This window comes from Pseudorca crassidens, chromosome 20, assembly GCF_039906515.1.
Source record: "Pseudorca crassidens isolate mPseCra1 chromosome 20, mPseCra1.hap1, whole genome shotgun sequence".
Lineage (NCBI taxonomy): Eukaryota > Metazoa > Chordata > Mammalia > Artiodactyla > Delphinidae > Pseudorca > Pseudorca crassidens.
Window position 1 is genome coordinate 37118180 of NC_090315.1, and position 13560 is coordinate 37131739.

The following is a 13560-nucleotide window of genomic DNA, read 5'->3' on the forward strand; positions in this document are numbered from 1 at the left end:
ATAAATAACTTTTCTTCAAGATGAACTTGAGCTTCTGGACCAAAAGTGACTGGATCAAGAAACGGGCTGAAACAGAAGTAGGGAAAAAAAAAAAAAAAAAGGAGTGTTATTCTTAAGCAGGATGGTCCACTTTTGATGAGATTTGCATAAAGTCCAACAGAGAAAAGTGGACAAGAAAAAAAATGAGATTAAAAATAATAGAATTCGGGCTTCCCTGATGGCGCAGTGGTTGAGAGTCTGCCTGCTGATGCAGGGGACGTGGGTTCGTGACCCGGTCCGGGAAGATCCCACATGCTGCGGAGCGGCTGGGCCCGTGAGCCATGGCCGCTGGTCCTGCGTGTCCGGAGCCTGTGCTCCGCAACAGGGAGAGGCCACAACAGTCAGAGGCCCGTGTACAGCGAAAAAAAAAAAGAAACATAGAATTCACAAGTCTTCAGGGATTAACAAAGAAACAGAAGACTGCAAAGCCATTTCTGAATCCTTAAAGAGGAAATCATTCAAAGCTATTCTGAAATCAAAGAAAACAAAAGTCACTTCTCAAATCCATCCCTAGGACAAAAGGAAATTAAATTTCAGCCCAATTTGTATTGAACTTTGCTTCTAAGAATAAATTGGCTTAAAAGAATATATAAATTCACTTTGGCAGGAAGATACCAGATTATGAGAAAATTTACCATTATTCATAAGTCTTTTGTCAATTCTTTCAAAAAATATTATCTAAGATTCCATCCACTTCATAATTTCACTTTTCTATAAATTGCCAAGTCTCTAAATTGGTATCCTCAGTGTCTAGTTACATGGTGATTGTCTATTTAAAAAAAAAATAACACATCTGAGGTCGTCCAAAATTGCAAGTTTGTTGTTGACTTAAAGGTAGGATAAGACAGAATTCCTGTCTCTTTACTAGATATACATTTGTTTTTGCCTCAAGCCTAAAACTGAAAGCATTCCCTTCTAAGGATTTTATTTTGTTATGTTTTACAGTTCATGTTTGTCTAGAAGTTTTATTTTTTCCTGATATTTTTTCAGCCAGTGGAACATTTCCAGAATCCAAACTGTATTACTTTGAAGAGACTTACATAGGAAAGCAGTGTTATTAAGAATCTTGATACAAGTTGTTTCCTTAATGCTCATCCCACATATAACAGGAGGAATCCTATTAAGTGAAAAGCACGGGTTTCTGATCTTGATTGGGTCTGGAGATCAGCATCAGGTGGGTCTGCTAGTGGGGGTGATCCCTAAATACAGTGAATAGAATCAAAGACCTATGTCTAAGGGGTGAGAGTAAGTTTAGGAAGCTACAGACCAAGGCATCAATTCAAAGGGAGCTGATAATACATTCTCCTCTTCACTGAGACTTCATGCAGTGATAAAGAGAAGAGTTAATTAGGGAGCTAAAGAATGCAGAGAAAGTTCTTGAAGCTATACAACAATTCTGCTTAAGCATATATGAGAATCACCTTGGAATCTTGTTAAACATGGTAATCTTCCACCTTGGAGACCCTAATTCAAGAGGCCTGCGTTAGAGCCTGAGGATTACATGTCTCAAGAGACTCCCAGGCAAATCTAAGATGGGGGTATTTGGCAAACTCTGTTTTGAGGCATAGAAATGAAGGTGATGAGGCACAATGACTTTTTCTCTTTTGTTTGTGTTACCTGTTGTATGCTCAGGCCGTTCAACGTGGCTGTTCTCTTGCTCTCTGTACGTCCCCTGCTCGACCAGTCCCTGCTTCACTCACATGACTATCCAATCCTCTTAATTATAGGGCCTAGTTAATCCCTGGTAACTGAGCGCATCTGATGCCAATTCCCCCTATAAATGGTAGCCTCCTTGCCCTGGCCCCTCCCTTGAGTAACGAAGGCTGACGCCATGTTCTGCTCGCAGTCTGCCTCACACGGTGGGGTGTAGCTCTGGGACCTTCCTTCGGGTATGTAAGAGCCCCCCAGTCCATAAACCGTTTATGTCTCTGTCCTTGTCTTCGGGCTCTTTGTTCAGTCTCGGGGTTGGGCAACTACAAGGCTTGCAGGTCTGCGGGCTGCAGCCGAACACGTATTAATTGTATTTTCTTTTTCTCTCTCGAGTATGAGTTGCTTGCAGCTAAAAGTTCTTTGTTGTACCTCCTCTTTGTACCTTTTTTTTTTTTTTTTTTGAGGTACGCGGGCCTCTCACTGTTGTGGCCTCTCCCGTTGCGGAGCACAGGCTCCGGACGCGCAGGCTCAGCGGCCGTGGCTCACGGGTCCAGCCGCTCCGCGGCATGTGGGATCTTCCCGGACCGGGGCACAAACCCGTGTCCCCTGCCTCGGCAGCGGACGCTCAACCACTGCGCCACCAGGGAAGCCCCTCTTTGTACCTTTATAGTTTTTTTTTTTTTTTCTTTCCCTCTTAATTTTGCTTTACCAGGATCTTATAAGGGTTTCCCTTCATAAATCAGACACCTTAGTGCAGGAACCAGAAACTACAGCCAGCCCCCAGGTGAAATCTGACTATATCCATTCATTTATATAGTGTCTGTGGCTGCTTCTGTGCTATAATGAAGAGCTGAGCAGTTGCAACAGAGACCAACTGTTTATTATCTGGAAAGCCTAAATATATGTTGATATTATCTGGCTCTTTACAGAAAAAGTTTGCCAAAGGTTACTAAACTCATGATAGAGGACATCCTTGGGCCTCCTGAGGAGAATATACTAAGTCTGAAAAGGATGTACAGATGATGGCCTGATAGAGTCAAGAGGTTAAGACGATTTCTTCTAAGTCCATGCATTGGACGGGGCAAAGGATTGTCTAGCAGTGTTAGGACAACTGATCCAGTTTCAGGAGTGGAACATTATGTACCAGAAGCTCAGGATAGAAAGCTTTAGTCAGACCAATTCTTGCCCTAACCACTGCTGAGTGGGTAGCTAGCCATCAATTGTTCATTTAAGTCTAAAATTCTTTGGTATCATCTTGAGTCTCATAACAGGTCCCCTGGTCTATGGCAGCCAGTGGTTACATAGATAAAAATCAAGTTGATAAGGTATTAGAAAGGGATTATGAAAGTTCGCTTAATTAAAGAAACTTCAGTGGGATCATAAATAATCTGTGCAAGTTATTAACTTTCCACAGCTGCTCATCCGTACTGAGTTCGAATGACTTCTGACCTATAAAGACCTTAATCTAATTCTGAGTGAATACAGGTCATAAGGGAAAATATGCTTTATAATGCATTGACTATAATCAACAATTCTTTGAAGCAGAAACTTCCCCCAATACACCTAAGCATACCCTGCGTTTTCTTATATTCTGACCTCTGGTCCTATTTTTTTTTTTTAACTTAGAAGATTCACTGGTCACACTTCAGTCTGTTTTATAAAAAACTAATTGAATGTCACTTTCTCTATAAACTGTATTTTAGAACTCATTGGAATTACTTATTTTTTCTTCTTTATTCACTCAGTATACTTTAATATTTGCAATAATAGTAGTAATCTGATTTGGCAATTTGAGTTGTGTAAAGTCTTATATTACTCAGTAGATCATAAGCTCCAGGTGGTCACAGGCCATAGTTTATTTTGCTTTGAATCCCTCAGTACACATGTGCCTTGCATGAAATAATCAACGTACTAATCGAACTAATCTCAGTTTGCTCTCCTGTCTTTCATAGTTTCTTTTTGATATGTCATTCATATGTAGGTATCTAAGAAAATTTTTCTCAGTAGGAGGAATATATTTTTCTTTCCTCTTATGCCTATTTGCGAATTGGGCATCTTTTCTAATTTTGTTAAGTTTTGTTTGCTTATTTTTTAAACACATTATCAGAAACTGAACAAAATTAAGAGTGTTGTTTTGGCAAGAATTACCAAATTAGTAATTTGTTATCTATTCTATGTTCTGCGTGCTTTTCAAGATTATTGTAAGTTTTTACCCAATTTGTCTATATAAAATGGATCACTACATTTTTTTAAAGTAGAAATGTAGAATCTGGAGGGATAGTTTAGAACTTGCTAATGAGATGATTTCAGGAGCATTCAGTGACCCACTAGAGATTTCCAACACTATCTTAATAGCAGTTCTCCTAGGTATAGTCTAGAATAGATTTTACAAATTGTGCTTCAAAGGATGTTGGTAGTTGTGGCAGATAATGGTTTGGGTAATTATATGTAATTAGACATACTGTTGTTTTAATCTACAAAATTTATACTCACCACTTCTGGATTAGTTATGTTATGGAAAGAGTGTTCAGGTAAGAATGTCGATGTGAAAAGGATAAAGTAGGAAGTGACTTGTATTTATCAGAATGTGAAATATTTGCACCATAAAACTTATTTACTTCTACTACATCTTCCTAAGATAATAGCAAACAACAGTGTCTGTGTCTGTGCACACACACCTTATGCTTCAGTTTCTAGCTGAGATGTTTCCCCAAGAGAGAACTAAAAAGCATGAATGTACTACAAATGAACTGTCACAGGATGCAAAGAAAATGGCTGGGGAGATCCCACTTGTGGCACCAATAGAGGGGCAGCACTGATTCTTTTTTAGACTCCTGTGCTATACCCAGGAAAGTAGAGATGGGGAAAGGAACACACTATATGGCATTTAGAGAAGTTAAGTGACTTAGTCCTGGAGCAAACTCAAGCCTAAAGAGGAAAGCCATTTAGGAAACAATAACAAAGGCAAATAAACCTTAATTAAGATTTTGAAATTCAAACCCAACATAGCATGTCCTTAGTTCAATAACCGTGGTTATTCCAATAGCTTTAGTAATGGTTGGTTAAAGGATATTAAACAGGTTTTGTCTGTTTGTTTTTAGAGGTTTTCAAAGAGTGGTCTGGGGAAGGTTGGGGTTCCCTGAGACCTTTTCAGGAGGTCAGTGGGGTCCCTCTCTTTTCAACTACCTATCTCTGTGAGGTCAAATGTTCATTTACTTCAACTAGAATGACTTACACAATGGACTGAATGCAGAAACAGATATGACAATCCAGCCGTCTTCTATTAAATGAGGCATTAAAGAGATTTGAAAAAATGTAAAACAATACCACATCTCTCACTCTTCTTTTTAAATAAAGGTTGTTATTTAAGTTAACATGTAATGGGTTTATTATTTTTAAATGAATCAATAAATTAAATTTTTTAATCTATTTTATTTTTAATACATTAAATATTAGCAGATACAACCCCCATAAACGAAACCTCATGAGAGTCCTCATTTATTTTTAAGAATGTAGAATTTTCATGAGACCAAAAAAAAAAAAAAATTGAAAACCACAATCCCAGAGGGAAGTCTGGTGTGATGGGTTTTCCAAAATTATTTAAATGATAACAACAAGCAACCACACTTTTGTGTGAACCAATAGTTCCAAAATAATGTCATCACCTTGACAGGGCAGGGGTCGTGGAATAATGAGAGTAAATAATTGCAGGGTTTTATTCATCCATCTTTTTTTCTTCTCTGACTGGATAATTTCAAATGACTTACCTTTGAATTCACAGACTCTTAAGCTTGCTCTCTTTGTATTCTTTAGTTCCAGAATTTATTTGGTTCTTTTTTATGATTTCTACTGAAGGAGCAGTCACCTTCTCTGTTCTTTGACGACTGGCTTCGGGAGAAAAATAGTTTCACCAGTCTGGCTAAGGCTTCTGAGGCTCTCGATGGAATCACCCGCTCTACATCTGTTGTTCCCTCTTGGGAGCGAATTACTAAAATTGTGTGCCTTCTCTGAATTCTAGAAAGCCAGGCCAGATGCTTGAGAGCCTCCCATTTGTTCTCCCTGGGGGTGGTGCCCTAACTGTGCCCTCTTCCAGTCCTGCAGTCAGCTTGACTTTATGCACGTGCTCACAAGCCATCTGCAAAAACTTGCATTCATAATCCACCAGCGCATGCTCAGGGAGCCCGCCGTGTGGGTGGTGGGGAAGAGGATTCGGGTGAGTGAGGCAGACAGAGCTTCAAGGGCATCCATGGGCCAGCTGGGGGGACCTGTAAGCAAGGTGTCCCAAGTGGCTTATGGGGCATCTTCCTGATGGAATTTGTCATAGGACTCAAAGTCCTTTGAGTTCTGTGTCTTGGTTACTGTGCTCCTAGCTTCTCTCAGTCCCTTGGTGGTGCTGATCACCTTAGTGTTCTGGTTTGGGTGAGAAAGAAGGGTGCCTCTTGGGCAGTATCTCACATAGCCAGGGAAGCAAGGCACTCACTACACTGTTACTTTCCCATGTAGGAGAAATTGCTGGGGGCCAAGAAATTGCTCTTGGCACTGAGATGTGCCCCCTTGGGGGAGGACTGATATGGGTAAATTGAAACTGTTCTCACTTTCTTCAATGCATTTATTTTCAGGGGTTTTTTTGCTTTGGTGGTGTGCTGAAACTTCTCTGCTGGACTCCTTGACTCCTACAAAGGTAGGGGTGGCTGTTAAAATCAATGTTCTATTTGAGGATGATGGTTTTTTTTTAAAAAACAATTCCTGTCATCTTGTGGATGTCAATCCTTGGGATTTATATTTTGAATAAAGCATTCTCAGTTGCTGGTTAGGACAAAGCAAGTTGGGGAAACTTGTAGATGGAAGGAATGTTCTGGATAATTTCTCAAATCGGTCCTAGAACCTATAGAGACTTTTCATACAGTGAACAAATTGGATTGAGTGGAAGGGTCAGGTTTCTTATAGGGCTTAGTGGATCAGATTGAGTTGAGAAAGCAGAGATTTTATGGATATTTGCTTGAAAATGTGGAAAGTGTGTAGAAGACCCAAAAAGGCTTGAGTAAAAAAAAAAGGTTCAGATGAATTTCAACTAATACATGCTTGTTTATAAATGGATGTTGGACAGAAGTATCACTGGCATGAAAATGTCCATGAAATTGAAGTGGGATTGTAAATGGAGATTGGGAAGATCTGTAAGTCCTGGCATATCAAAAGTGCACCTGTTCTGTAGATGGGCGGCGTCACTGAAAGTCATTACTCCTTTCCCTTTGATAGATGAATGAAAGTGTTTGCTTTTTTGTATTATGGTGTGTGTGTACTGTTATGATGAGAGTGTAGCTATGGAGAGGAGAAACCAGAGGGCACTAGCTGTAGTGGTGGTACGGTTTGGACAGCAGAGAGAGGATGGTTATTGCAAAGTGGAGAAGGGCAGATGGATGAAAGTTTTAAAAGTTTTGCAGAGCCTTACTTCCTGTGAGGTAGGTTTGAAATGCTGCTTTTAGCCCTTCTCTCTCCAAGCTGCTGGCATATATTGGGCTATCAAATGTCCACTGAGTTGCTGTAAATAGACCCTATCTGTCCTTAGCTCATCATTGGAATGGCCTTAGGGAAAATGTGCCACTAGAGGGTGTAGGAGAGCATGTGTCATCACAGAATTAAGTTCTATATATCACATTAGTACAAGGGCAGATCTATAAGAACACCAACTTTATGCAAAGGCAGCATGAGTATTGAAACATCTTGTTTTTAAAACAGTGTGACTGGCTGTCAATGAACAAGGCTAAATGATATACAGCTCACAGACTGTTCCTCTTTCTTTGTGATGAAAAGGACTGCAAAATAAGATTTTAAGTATTTACAGTCATCTAATAAAATGCTTCATTAGTATTTATGAGGTACTTCCTTAACTAGATAAATTATAATATTAATCAAAATCAAGACTACTCCTTGGAGTTCTTCCAATAACCCAGATCATAGACAAAGCTTTTCAGGTATTTCTTAATTCATTAATTCTCAGCTAAGTTGTTTATCTCACTCTTTCTACATGTACAAGAATGCTGCTATTTGACAGGAAGTCAAACAATTCCAATATGAATTGCTGTTTGCTGGTTTATTAGCTACATCATGACGACTTAAGATATTGTTAATATTAAATACAATTCTTTCTAAGTGAATATGCATGAATGCAATTTTATTATGTTATGATTTCCTCTCTGTTCTGTGATTGAGACCCTGTAGGAAGCAAATTCGTACATCAGAGTTAATTCTTTGCACATCCTCTTTTCTCAACCTCTTCCCCTTCACCAACTGTCCCTTTCTCAGTAGGGTAGGGGTTGAGGCATAGTGTTCTATGGAACGGAGACAGACCACGGTGGAATTTAATGGGTCAGGGACTTAGAAACATAAAGGCATCTTTATCTTAGAATCATCTGTATTAGACCCTGGAAGAATCTCAGTAATGATCTAGGTTGTTTTAACATTTTGAAGCCCAGTCTGATAACATGTAGAATGAGTTAATATTCCACAAGTGTTTTGAGACAGAGCGCAATAATCACTATATGAAGGAATTTTTATTTTGTTTTGTATTAACCCTAAGTTATTTGTTTCAGCAAAGTTGGTTTTGAGTCTAATGGAATCTCAAACAATATTTATAATTGACACTCAAATTTTATATTGTCCCACTCCAAAAGCACTGTTAAAGCTCACAAGTGTAGAGAAAAAAGTAAAAAAAAAAAAAAAAGTTAAACAATATGACCTGCCATGATAAGAATCCTGTTCTAAAAAGGCTAGTGACATCGTGGAACTTTACCTGAGCCCTGTTCTCCTGGAAAACAGGAACAGTCAAGAAATCTCCCCCATCCTTTTTGTGTTTCTGGACATTGTTTATTGCAGAGATCCACTCTTACCCATATGATTTAAACAAGTTATCTTCAAATTTTATGTATCTATAACAAGGCTAGTTATAGACCCTTTAAATTCCCATCCTTTGTCTCATAAATGATTAGTTGAAGTTAAATGGTCCCCACTTAAATGGTCCTTGATCAACTGTCCAGTCATGCAACACACTCATCACTCCCTTACATCCAATTCTTTCTAGCCTTCTTGTCTTAAAAGAGTGCCCAGCATTTGCTTTAATCAAGTATGGTGAGACACACAGACATGTAACTTACTGTCATTGCAAGAAGTTTTTTATACTTACAGCTCCTTAGAAACAGGAAACAAAAAGCATGATATGCCATGCAGGGCCATGCAGAGAAGCCCCAGGGTCAATCAGGAGGCAGAGTGAGTGAACAAGAGACTTTATAGTGATTTCTGCAAGAAGGAATGGGTGGAGTAGGTAAACAGGTTTAGAGTTGGCTAGTATGAATAATTTTGGCATGCTCTGGGGCATGGAGGCTGTTCTTAGTTGTCTGGTACTTGGCCCTGGGGTAAGTGGCCCAGAGTATAAGTCCTATGAGGGGAGCCTGATAAAGGAGGTGGTTGGGACATGGGTTTATTGACCTACAGCAAATAAACTGCCAGATATTTCTCCAGCAAAGATGGGTTTATTGGGGATTAACAGAGAATTGCTATTTGTGTCTGCAACCATGGTGAGCCATGTGCAAGTCCCTGCATGGCAAGGGAAGGATAGCTCTTTTACAGAGGGAAAAAGAAAGTTGGGAGGGTTATAGTAAAGAAAGAGTCCATGTTTTTTTAATTGGCTGAGTCCTTGCTGGGAAGGAAAAGGGGTCTTTCTTCTCCTCCTTGGGGTCTGCTATTGGTGCAGGGCATGAGATCTCCCCCTTCTGGTCCCCTGACTATATTTGGTTGAGGTTTCTGTTTATTAATTTTTTTTTTATATTTACCCCTTCTGATCAAGACCTTTCCCTGAAAGCACTGTTGATCAAGAGTCAGGTTTTCTAGTTTCAGCAGCTTCTGTCCCTCAGTGCCAGGAAGGACCTTTCCTAAGTGTAGTGTCTCACATCAGAGAAAAAGTACACAGATTGTAAACCTATTGAGGTCACATTTGAGTAAAAGAGGGGGTAGGAGGGAGAACTCTTGAGCACTTTTAATCTAAAGTCCATATCTTATCAAGGTCATAGGCATTAGAGGTTATCTAAAGTGTTATGTCATCATCAAAGGTTTGGCAACAAACTTCCAACATGCCTGGTCTGGATATCTTGGGAAAGCTGTCTCATCAGATATCATCTGTTTCAATTCCAGGAAATCTTTATTTTCAGGTCACTAGGTGATTTGCAGGTCCAGTCAGGGTTCTCTGCTTTCTTCAGGTGTGTCACATGAATCCAAGAGTCTATTCTTTGAAGTTTGGTGGGATAAGGATTGGTTAGCAGTACCTGATAGGGGCCTCTCCAGTAAGGCTGAGCAGGGTTCTTCTGGAGGTGTCCTTTCCACCAGACAAAATCTCCAGGTTTACAAGGTATGATGCTTAAGGTCTTTGTCCCCCGAGAGCATGCTGTGAAAAGATTGCTCCACCAAAACATGGTTATTTTTAATAGAAGCAATTAGGCCTTTGCAGTATTGGAGTATCTCTCCTTTTGTCAGTTGTGGGTGAAAAGAAGCAGGAACCAAATGCATTAGGTGTCCTGTGACGATCTCGAAGGGTGAGAGGAGAGTTGGATTTCCACAAGGAATGGATCTGAGATTTAGAAGGAACAACAGAAATGCTTTTGGCCAGGGTACTTGGAGGACCTCTACAAATCTTGCCAATTGAGTCTTAATAATGCTGTTAGTGCGTTCAACTAAACCAGAGGATTGAGGGAGGGTGTAAACACGGTACAACTGTTGTAAAACTGGCCAAACAGCACAAACTTGTTGAAACACGTGGCCAGTAAAATGGGTTCCTCAATAACTTTGAAGTTTGAGAGGAGTTCCCCAGGTGGGGATAATCTTTTCCAAAAGGACATTAGCCACAAAAGAGGCAGTAGCCTATCTGCAAAGAAAGGTTCTTGAGCCCAGTGTGAAAACATATGAACTGTGACTGTAACATGTTTATCCATTAGATGGAGGAGGAAGTTGTATGACATTCACTTAACCAGAACTCAAATGGTCAGTTAGGCAGTTTGAAATATTTGGGAGCATGTGAAGAGGCTTCCCTGGGTTGTACTTCAGACAAGTGGGACAAGTGAGGTAGGCACTTTTTGTAGGTTTGCTAATTTTTCCCCACGAATATTAACTCGTGAATGAGTTAGTAGACCATGGTTTCATGCATGTACAGTGGCGAGGAGTGGGAATTTTAGAGTCTCCAGTAAGACTGAGTTATTTGGTCCAAACGAGAGCTTTCTCTTTTTATCAAACCAACAGTTGTTGAATTTCCAATCTTGTTTTTCCTTTTCTGAAGCCAATTGTTGGGCTTCTCTAGCCAGTTTTTCTAAATTATCATTTGGGGAAATATCCCTTTGGACCATGACAGAGGTTTGGCTGCTGTTGGCCCCTTGAAGGGCAGCATTCCTTGTGGAAATAGCAGCAACATGATCTCTCTAAACTTCCAGAGAGAAGTTGAGAATGCCCCGTAATCTTAATAATAGCTCAAGTGGCAGGTAAAAGTATTGCACACTATAATTGCTAAACATAGGGGCCATTTAAAATTTTATTTCTGCTGAAAGTAAGAAAATCATGTTGCTCCCACAGCATCCCCAAATCATGAGCTCCTTCAAAAGCACGTATACTAACAATGTAAATACTGGCAGTTTAGCACACCCAGCACAGTATTTGCCATTGCCACATTTTAAATAGGAACCGTCAGAGAACCATGAGAAGTCAGTGTTACCCAGAGGACTTTCTTGTAGATACCAGGTGGCGTCAGCATGTTAAGTAGTCGTGAGGGACTTTGTTGATGATGGAGGAAAGAGTAGTAGCGTTAAGGTTACTACGGTGTAAAAGAGTTATGTGAGGACCAGTTTACCAAGGGACTGCATGGTAGATGAGGCAGCTGGAGAAATGTTGAGTGTGTTGAGAATTCAGAAGATCTTCTACTGTATGAGGGACACAGCTGGTTAAAGGGGATCCCATGATCACTTTCTTGGTGGCCTTAAGCAAAAGGGCAGTGGTTAAGGGCATGGTATCCCCATGCCACAGGGTCCAGTTGCTGGCTATGAGTTGATGGTGGTTTCTGTGTTTGGGGTGAATACCCCAAAAGCATTCCCTTCCTTTTCGGATATAAACGGGGAAGAATGGGATCTGATCATTGGACTGCCCAACGGCAGGTGGGTTCATCAAACTCTCCTTTGAGGCCTTAAAAGCTATGTCATTCAGTTCTTCCCATAAAATTGGGTTGGGATTGTTATTGATGAGTAAAACATACAGAGGTTTGGCTGTAAGAGAGAAATTTGGGATCCAGTTTTCAGTAATGACCAATTAGCCCAAGAAAACCTCACAGTTGGTGCTTAGTTTTGGGTTTGGGGAAGCTTAGGACACCATGAAGCTTATCTGGATCTAGGAGTAGGCCTTGTTCTGGTTTCAGATATCCTAAATATTGAATCTGGGTTTGGGCAAACTTCAGTTTTTCTTTGGCGAGCTTTATGTCCCTCTAAGGCTAAAGCTTTAGCAAGTGGATACTCTCTTCCCGTGAGAAGGCTTGAGAAGGAGAGCAAAGAAGCAAATCATCCACATATTGCAGCAAAATAGAACCTCTAGGGAACTTTATATCATCCAGATCAGCCTGTAGGATTTACAAGAAATAAGAAGGCCTCTCAGTAAAACCCTGAGGCTTTACTATCCAGGTGAATTATTTTTCTTCCCAAGTGAAAGCAAAAACATATTGGGTAGCTTCATCAACTGAAATACTAAAGAATGTACTGCATAAATCAATTACAGTAAAGAATTTACTTCTGGTGGGAATGAATGTTAGTAACTTGTGAGGGTTAGGAACAACAGTGTGTCATGGGATAACAATGTTGTTTATTGCTCAGAGGTCCTGGACACACCTCCATCCTTTGCCCTTAGATTCTCACTGGTAAAATACGAACGTTACAGGGACTTGTATAAAGGATGGTGAGGCCTTGAGTCTTGTAATCTATTATGGGTTTTATGCCATAAAGAGCTTCTTTACTTATAGGGTATTGATTAATTGTGGGAAGAGGTGAGGGGTCTACTTGAATCTTGATGGGAGACGTGCTGTGAATTTTGCCAATATCGGTTGTAGATTTTGCTCATAGGGAAGGTGATAGCTGATTCAGTAGGGACACATGATAGCTTTTCAAGAATCAGCTCTAGTACTGTCAGAGATGAAACAAACGAAAAATATCAAAGGGACATTTATTCACCTGGCTGGTTACTTTGACTATTATCAAATTCTCGAATTATTTTCACCTTCCATAATTCTCTAAGTCTCAGCCTAATCAATGGGTAGGAGCATAGGAACTAAGGAGAAAAGGGTGTGTATCTATCAAAGGGTCTAGAAAGAAGGGAAAACATTCAGAGGCAGGAACCTCTTGAGGTCCGTTAGAGAGCCCCACTATTTGAGCTGTTTTGGTACTCTGAGGCAGGGGCTGCTTTATAGTAGTGGGGTCAGGCACTGAAAGCATGACTCCAGGTCCATTAGGACTGGAAGAGATTCATCCCCTCTGGAGAAATGTTCCTCCGAGCTGATTAAGAGGGAGGATTGGGAAGAGCCCCTGTTGTTCCTGGAGCCCCATCATTGAGAATTGGGAGGATGTTGGGAAAGCTAGTTAGAGGGCTGGAGGTACCTGAAGCACTTGAATTTGTAACAATCTCTTTTCTAATTTCCTGGCTCTTTGCAATAATAGCAGAAACTAGGAGGGTTTTACTTTCATTTAGGAGCCTTTAGTCACTGGAGTTGAAGTATAAGATTAAGAATTTTAGCCATCTTCCTTTGAGGTGATTCATCAAGAGTGTAAGAAAGCTGGTTTGCTACATTAACTCTGCAGTGGA

General features: G+C 40.2%; 1 long non-coding RNA gene across 1 annotated transcript in view; it reads left to right on the top strand.

Annotated features, from left to right (window-relative positions):
- Window positions 1–13560, top strand: part of LOC137214554 (uncharacterized) — a 381031-nt gene that overhangs the window by 66596 nt on the left and 300875 nt on the right. The window contains exon 2 of the long non-coding RNA XR_010938938.1: window positions 6309–6370. This is a non-coding gene — a long non-coding RNA (uncharacterized lncRNA). The remainder of the gene's footprint in view (window positions 1–6308; window positions 6371–13560) is intronic.